This window comes from Mus caroli, chromosome 1 (assembly GCF_900094665.2).
Source record: "Mus caroli chromosome 1, CAROLI_EIJ_v1.1, whole genome shotgun sequence".
NCBI classification, from domain to species: domain Eukaryota; kingdom Metazoa; phylum Chordata; class Mammalia; order Rodentia; family Muridae; genus Mus; species Mus caroli.
Genome location: NC_034570.1, coordinates 71,292,493 through 71,300,744, shown reverse-complemented (window position 1 = coordinate 71,300,744; position 8,252 = coordinate 71,292,493). Strand labels below are relative to the sequence as shown.

At 39.3% G+C, this 8,252-nt stretch overlaps 1 non-coding gene across 1 annotated transcript; it reads left to right on the top strand.

Moving 5' to 3' along the window:
• The first annotated feature begins 3,475 nt into the window (after positions 1-3,475).
• LOC115032416 lies at positions 3,476-3,637 on the top strand. The gene has a single exon (XR_003838092.1). It is a non-coding gene; the product is annotated as a U1 spliceosomal RNA (small nuclear RNA).
• The last annotated feature ends 4,615 nt before the right edge of the window (positions 3,638-8,252 follow it).

Below are 8,252 nucleotides of genomic sequence, written 5' to 3'. Positions count from 1 at the left end.
AAATGACCCAGATGTCCCTCAACTGAAGAATGAATAAAGAAAATATGGTTCATTTAACAATGGAATACTACTCAGCTATTAAAAATAAGGACATCATGAAAATTTCAGGCAAATGGTTGGAACTAGAAAATATACTGAGTGAGGTAACCCAGACCCCGAAGGACATTCATGGCATGTACTTACTTATAAGCAGATAGTAGCCATAAAGTCCAAGATAACCAAGGCTACAATCCACAGATGCAAAGAAGACAACCAGGAGGTCCAAATAACAAAGTGAATCTTTTTTAATTATTATTTATAATAAATTAAATTTATTTTTATAAAATAATTTTTAGAATATATTTTATAAAATATAAATTTAAAAATAAAATACAATTTTTAATATTTTTATGAAATATATCTTATAAAATATATCTAAATATATTTTAAAAATATATCTAAATAAATATCTTTATAAAATATATCTAAAACATTTTTATAGAATGAATTTTTATATTTTATAAAATTTTTATATAAAAATAATTTTTATTAGGTATTTTCTTATTTTACATTTCAAATGGTATCCCAAAAGTCCCTCATGCCCTCCCCGCCCCACTGCCTTACCTACCCACTCCCACTTCTTGGCCCTGGTGTTCCCCTGTACTGAGGTATATAAAGTTTGCAAGACCACGGGGCCTGTCTTTCCAATGATGGCCGACTAGGCCATCTGCTGCTACATATGCAGCTAGAGAATGAGCCCTTCAGGTGACAGCAGATGCTGGCGAGGATGTAGAGAAAGAGGAACACTCCTCCATTGTTGGTGGGATTGCAAGCTTGTACAACCACTCTGGAAATCAGTCTGGTGGTTCCTCAGAAAATTGGACATAATACTACCGTAGGATCCTGCAATACCTCTCCTTGACATATATCCAGAAGATGTTCCAACTGGTAAGAAGGACACATGCTCCACTATGTTCATAGCAGCCTTATTTATACTAGTCAGAAGCTGGAAAGAACCCAGATGCCCCTCAACAGAGGAATGGATACAGAAAATGTGGTACATTTACACAATGGAGTACTACTCAGCCATTAAAAACAATGAATTTATGAAATTCCTAGGCAAATGGATGGACCTGGAGGGTATCATCCTGAGTGAGGTAACCTAATTACAAAAGAACTCATATGATATGTACTCACTGATAAGTGGATATTAGCCCAGAAACTTAGAATACCCAAGATACAAGTTGCAAAACACATGAAACTCAAGAAGAACAAAGACCAAAGTATGGTCACTTTGCCCCTTCTTAGAATTGGGAACAAAACACCCATGGAAGAAGTTATAGAGACAAAGTTTGGAGCTGAGACGAAAGGATGGACCATCTAGAGACTGCCACACCCGGGGAATCCATCCCATAATCAGCCTCCAAATGCACACACCATTGCATACACCAGAAAGATTTTGCTGAAAGGACTCAGATGTGGCTGTCTCCTGTGAGGCTGTGCTGGTGCCTGGCAAACACAGAAGTGGATGCTCACAGTCAGCTATTGGATGGAACACTGGGCCTTCAATGGAGGAGCTAGAGAAAGTACCCAAGGAGCTAAAGGGGTCTGCAACCCTCTTGGTGGAACAACAATATGAACAAAGTGAATCTTAATCTGAAGAGGAAATAAAATAGACATTGGAGATAGATGGAAGGAGGGAGGGAACTGGATGGAGGAGGGGATGGGGAATGGAACAGGGCAGGGGGATCAGGAATAGGGAGAGCAGGGGAGAGAGAAGGGAAATTGGCAGGGGGCTTGTTGGGGGGAGCATCTCTAGGATGTGCCAGAGACCTGGGATGGGTTGGGGGGGGAGGCAGAAGGGAAGATTTTTAGTCCTTTGGGTGGCTGACTCAATTTTCCTTTTCAAGTTCAAGTTTAAGGTCCAGACAAAACAGCCCACTGCTTATCTCTCTTCACGTTGCAGGGTGAACTTCATAAGGTGTGAGAATGTCCACGCCTGTGCTATACATCAAACCCATAGGAAACAAGGATCAAGTGACTGTGCATGTTTCCTGAATATTTGTTTTGTTTTGTGCCACTCTCACCTGCCACCTGTGTGTCCTGGAGGATTCTTGTTCATGCTGCGTCTCAGTTTTAGAAATATTTTACTGAATATTCATGACAACATTTTCCTAGTTTATAAATGTAAAGGTTTTCTCTATTTGGTCCCAGGTAAGCATGTGGCTACTTCATTCTGAATGTTACCCGCCAGCCAGGAAAGAGGGTGAGAATTGGTAATAGAGTTGGGTAATTGGCACTAAGGCGTGTTTATTCTAAAGACTGGACATTTTCTAAGCTGGTGCCTATCACTTTGTGTAATTCTTCAGGGTGTTTCTAGGCATTTTATCAAGATGGATGGATTGACTAAGCAGCCCACTTGCTATGTGTGCAACAAATAGTGAATGTGAAAATGGCCAGGGATGGAGACACTCATGCCTAGGATTTCCAGCTCTAACTGACATGAAAAAAAATCAGGGTTTCTCAAAATAGGGGTTTCCTAGCATATCATTGTTCAAATCATCTCTATGCTAAATCAAAGCAGAAGCCAGGACCTCCTGCTTAGTCCTTTCTAATGGAATGTTTTGTAAGCACAAAATTATTCCATTACAACAGGAAAGCATATTTTGGCTTCCTGTGAGAGCCATGTTGAAGAATTACACAAAGCCATAGGCATCAACACTGTACTAGCTTAGAAAATGTCCAGTCCTTAGAATAAAAGCACCCTGTGCCAATTATCCAGATCTATTATGGATTCCCACCCTCTTTCCTGTCTTGTGGGTGACATCCAGAATGAAATACCCACACACTTACAAGAGACCAAATAGAGAAAACATTTACATTAATAAACTGGGAAAAAGTAATTATCCAATTACAACAGGAAATCACATTCTGGCTTATTATGATACCCACTGAACCCATTCATTTGAAAGAACTCTCATAGAATGCTTTTGCCCCCCCAAGAGTAGTTTCTATAACTTTAAATGTGTAGTCTTTTTCTGTGAATGGGGATTGAGGGGGAGTAGGTTGTTTCTTTTCTAAAGAATGAATGCACCAGCCAGCCTAAAACTCTGGGAAATAGAAAAACTCCAGATGCTGCCTTCATGAATGTTATATTTTGGCTGGAGAGACCAGATAGTCACACACACAAAAAAAATCTTAGATAGCTGATGGATCCCTAAGTTTGAGGTCAGCCTGGTCTATAGGGCTAGTTCCAGGAGAGCCAGGGTTATACAGGGAAAGTCTGTCTTAGAAAACTAACTAGATAGATAGATAGATAGATAGATAGATAGATAGATAGATAGATAGGAGATAGATAGGTAGATAAATAGGTGGGAGATAGGTAGATAAATGATAGATAGATGATAGATAGATAGATAGATAGATAGATAGATAGATAGATAGATACATAGATACATAGATACATAGATACATAGATACCTAGATAGACAAATGAAGCCTTACCTGGCAGAGGAGATAACATGATCAAGGAGATGATTTTCCCAGGGCAAGGCTTATCCATTGCAATCCAGACGTGCTGACCCCTGAAACTTTCTCAAATGTGAGAACCATGACTGAGTGCCTTGTGGTAGTGGGAGATTGCATTCGTGCTCTCCCAGTGGGGGAATCTTTGAGGTGATCTGTGATTAGTTGTCTTCGTGCATCCTCTAGCTTCCTGGAGGGCAGAGAGATGCAGTGTGATTGAAACACTAAGAAAAAGTTGTTTGAAAAAGTTGTGATATGATGAATGAACAAGATCCAGAAAGGAGAGAATGCAAGATGGATGGGGGCTGTGGCACACCAAAGAGGAACAAGAGGAAATGGATTCAGAACTCAATGCAATAAGCAATGACAGAGTGACTGGGTGCCTCCTGAGAAACATGACACTGTATGCCAAGATCTTGGCTGTCCCGAAGCTCACTCTCCAGTGTGATGAAGGAGCAATACAAAGAAAAAGAGAAAATAAACAAAACCAATTTAGATTGCAAATTGTATTTAAGGGAATGAATAGGTGCAATGGCAGAGAAGGGAATGTGGAGCAGGTATGTATTCAGTATTTCCCAACTTTAAAGCACGTGTGAATTTCCCAGGATCTTATTAAGATAGATTCTGATTTAATGTATGAAATGGGCTGTAAGATTTACATTAAGAAAAAAAATCCCAAACCTCAGATGGCATGCATGCCCTTCTTCACCTTGCCCAGTAGGTGTGGCTTTACAGAACAAGTTCTGAGGACCCAGATAAAAGGATAGCAGAGCACAGGCTTCCTGGTGGGGCAGAGTAGTAAGGAAGCATTAAGAGGCAGCTCTGGATCATACTGAGGGGTCTAGAATACCCAAGTAGGTGTCAGGACTTCATCAGTGAGGCTCATGCTCAAGAAGAGACTTGTCTGTTACATAGACTCAGCTTACCAACACACTGTCCAGTCAGGTCATATACAGAAAAAGATGCTGGTACAGCATAGCAGAGAAGATCTAGACTTAGAGTGTGAAGGATCTAAGAAATAGGACTGCCATAATCCTATCACTCCTGAATGAGCCCCTGTTGATAGGAAGGAAAGGACATCAGGGTCAATGTCTAACAGAAAGGGAAGAAGTGTTTGTTTTTACCTCTTGTGGGATTATATTAGGCTAGAGAAATTCTGTCATAAGCCCCAAGAGTCTCAAAGGAGTATATATGTAATTCTATTTAGGGCAAGATATGGGAAAAGGTGAACAACAATGGGCTGAATTTGGGGGAAATTTATGAGGAAGGTCATGTAAGAGCCGGAAGTGCTTGGGGCAACACTGGGAGGGTGGGGAGGTACTGGGAGTAGTCCTTGGTCGTATGGGCAGATGCTGTGTGGTGAGGGGACACTGGCAATTGTCACTGTCATCAGTGTCAACCACTCTGCAACCCTTCTTCCACCAAGGTTCTCTGTCGGACCAGTTTTGAGGGTTGGTGGCCAAGCCTTTCCACCAAGGGAAGGATTGCATCTTCATGTGTGGAGGAGAGAAAAGTGACAAGAAGGTACAGCGCTAGGAGGAAAACCCATTGGCCTGACACAAGTATGGTGGTCCCAGGACAAAATGCAGTGCGCCACTGCCATGCATCACCTGGAGCAAGGGGCGGGGCATGAGTGACTGGACAGTGTCTCTTTGTAACTCCTTAGATTACAGAAACCAAGTCCTGGGCACATGGAGGTAAATTCATAAGGACCCAGACTTTCTTGGTGCTCAGTCTATCATTCTGTTATTCAGTCAAGGTGAACAAGTGTTAAATGTGGAGCCTATCTATATTCAACATACCTTGCTGTGAGTGGGTGGGAACCCTGGCTCTTGCATTCATTGATATTAGCTTTGAGCTTATGTCAATGCTTTGGTACATAAGGTGACATTCTTATGATTACAGAATTCCATATGTCATAAATAGGAGAAAGCTCTCAATGCATAATTCGGACAGTTCCACACATAAATACTAGGTGGCAGCCCAACACTGCCTTTGGGTAATTGAGGAGTCTTGTCTGATTCTCTACCCAGCACATTAATGGAAAATTTTAGATGCTTTAAGAAGGGCTTTCAGTGGGAAGGTTTACAGAAATAAGTAAATGATGCTGATGACACATTTGTTAACTGCCTTTCTCCAAACCACTTTTTAAATTACGAATTATACATGCAATTTAATGAGACGGCAAAAACTTAAGGCAACTGAAAAATAGGCAGAGGATGTAAATAGCTATTTTATAGGAGCAATGCACAAGGCAATGGCCATATGCGGTGGGTGTTTAACTTCTTGGAAGATGAGAAATTATAATTATGTAAGTATGATTTTATCACCCCTTGATCTGATAGAAACATTTTTTTCTGAGTTCTAACCTAGAGAAAAATAAGAGATATGGTTAAAGATCTATGCACAAGTATCCTCAATGATTTATTTATGGTAATCTAAAGACATTAGTTCTTAGAAGATGCTGTTTCCTACAATAGAATATTATACATTCTTAATTGATTTGATTTTATGTTTTAGTCAGTCTCTAACAAAATTATATGCATTATAGTGAGTTAATGTAAGAAATGCTGACACATGATTCACAAAAACAGACAAAGAAGAGGGATAGTTTGCCTCTTTGGAGATGGGGAGAGATGGGCTTTGTGGAGATTTTAGTCATTAGGAGAAATGACAGGTTAGAAGTTTCAACTATGAGGCCATCGCTTGGCTGGTGCAAAGCAGAATCATGATCAAACGGATCACTATGGTCACACAACAATGAATCTTCGGCAGCATCACAGGACCGAAACCCAGGTCTTTTTCTTGGACCATTTTTTTTTTTAAATCTCATGAATGTATGGGGACTTCAGTGCGACACTCATCGGTACTGTCAGAATACAGGTATCTGTGGCAGTTAAAAACGAGAATAATTCAGTAAAACAGGAAGAACCTTCTCTCTCCCGAGTGACTCAGAAATATCTGTACCCATTTTATTCAATTCACAAATGTATTAATCTGCTTTTAATTCCTTTCTTAGCACACTCTTACATAACATGTAATGCCTTTTATGAAAAGCAGAAAATTGTAGCTGGCTGAGCCTTTTGCTTTAAGCAGAGACATGAATGAACAAGGCAAGGAAAAACTGATAGTGTTGTTTGACCAAGAGTTTGTTTGTTGTATTCCTTTAGAAACACATGAATCAAGTGTTTGATTTATTTATTTTCTGACCTTATTGAGTCAGTTATCCATTGCTCTCATTATGGAAATAGTAGATTAAAAATAAAGGAAGCCTTTCATCATGGTTGGGCACTTCAGTAACTATAAAGAACAAAAATATATAGTATCCAGTCTTGGAATCTAGTACCAAATAAAAGCTTACAAGGCTTTTAATTTAGGTGAGTATATTTTAAAATAATAGTCTGACATAGTCCCTTCTTACAAACATCACAATCTATATAGTCAGAGTCCTGGTCTTTTTGCTTCCTCTATCAGCCAAGCAACTTACAAACTGATGGAGAAGTAATGGCTTCATTTGCTCTGTGATTCCAGCCGTTCGAGTATTTTTTTTTACATAGTTAAAATCTTTTACTTTTTTCAAGCTAAACAATTTTTACAGGTATATATGTCAGGCACATCGCTTTACCTCTTTGTCTTCCTTCTTTAGCAATTTGCATTTTTATTTTTAACACGACAAATATAAAGTTACATCAAAATGTTAGGTAATAGCATTCTCCTTTTTCCTAGGATCCTGAACTTTGACAACGACATTGCTAAGTTCTTTCTTGAAATTTTACCCTGATTAGGAAAATATGTTGTTTTTTTCTGTGTTCACTGAGATATTTGGACATATCATACTTCCAGGTTCCCATTGAGGTGGGAATAGAAGCACAGGAGATGAAGTCCTACTTGTGTGAAATGATATTACCATCGAGCTATTACAATAATTTCCATAGAGAATTGTATATCCGATGGGGGTAGAAACAGTGACAACTGTTCGCACCGAGTTTTCTTCACAAAGTGCTGAATGTTTGAGAGGGTTTTGCAAAACAGGTTAAAACCTTCCTGAATGAGATTGACGAAACAATAGATTTTATTATAATAAAATACAAAAGAAGCACCTACTATTATTTATTAATTTTAAAAATGCATATATTTGACCTACAGTGTAGTCTGCCTTTTATCTGTACAGTTGATATCACGAAACAAAGAAGGGAGAATATAAATTTTATCAACTTCACTCTTGGTGCTTTCTGGAACATTGAGAAAGGCAGGTCTTTGTATTTTGCTCATAATTCTGTTTTGGGAGTACATTTGAAAGCATTGTAATAAACATTTGCATGTTTTATAGAAGGTTATGGGGTTTCTACTTTTATTTGAATTTCCTTGCTCATTGGATCTATGTGTGCAGGATTTTTTTTTCAGTGTGAATGGTCTGGGTCGTCTTTCATTTAGGGCAGAAGCATAGACAATGACTTGAATTTGGCTTCCTGGTGTTTCAATAACTTCAGAATCTGTGAAAACTCACAGGAACCTCTTGCTCTGCCAAATACCTCCAAAGTTAGGAATGGCCCAAGGTTAATGCTGAGCTGCAGCAGAGTCTAGAGTCTCTTCCCTGACTCAAGGGTGTAATTTTTCTGTTACATAATTTTTACCTTGCAGGTCTAGATTAATTTCAGCAATGTGTGAGGGTTTGCCTTTGGGTATGGGCTCACCAGGGACACTCATGTTACCATGAGCTTCGGAAGCTTGGCTCCCAGCCCTTTCTT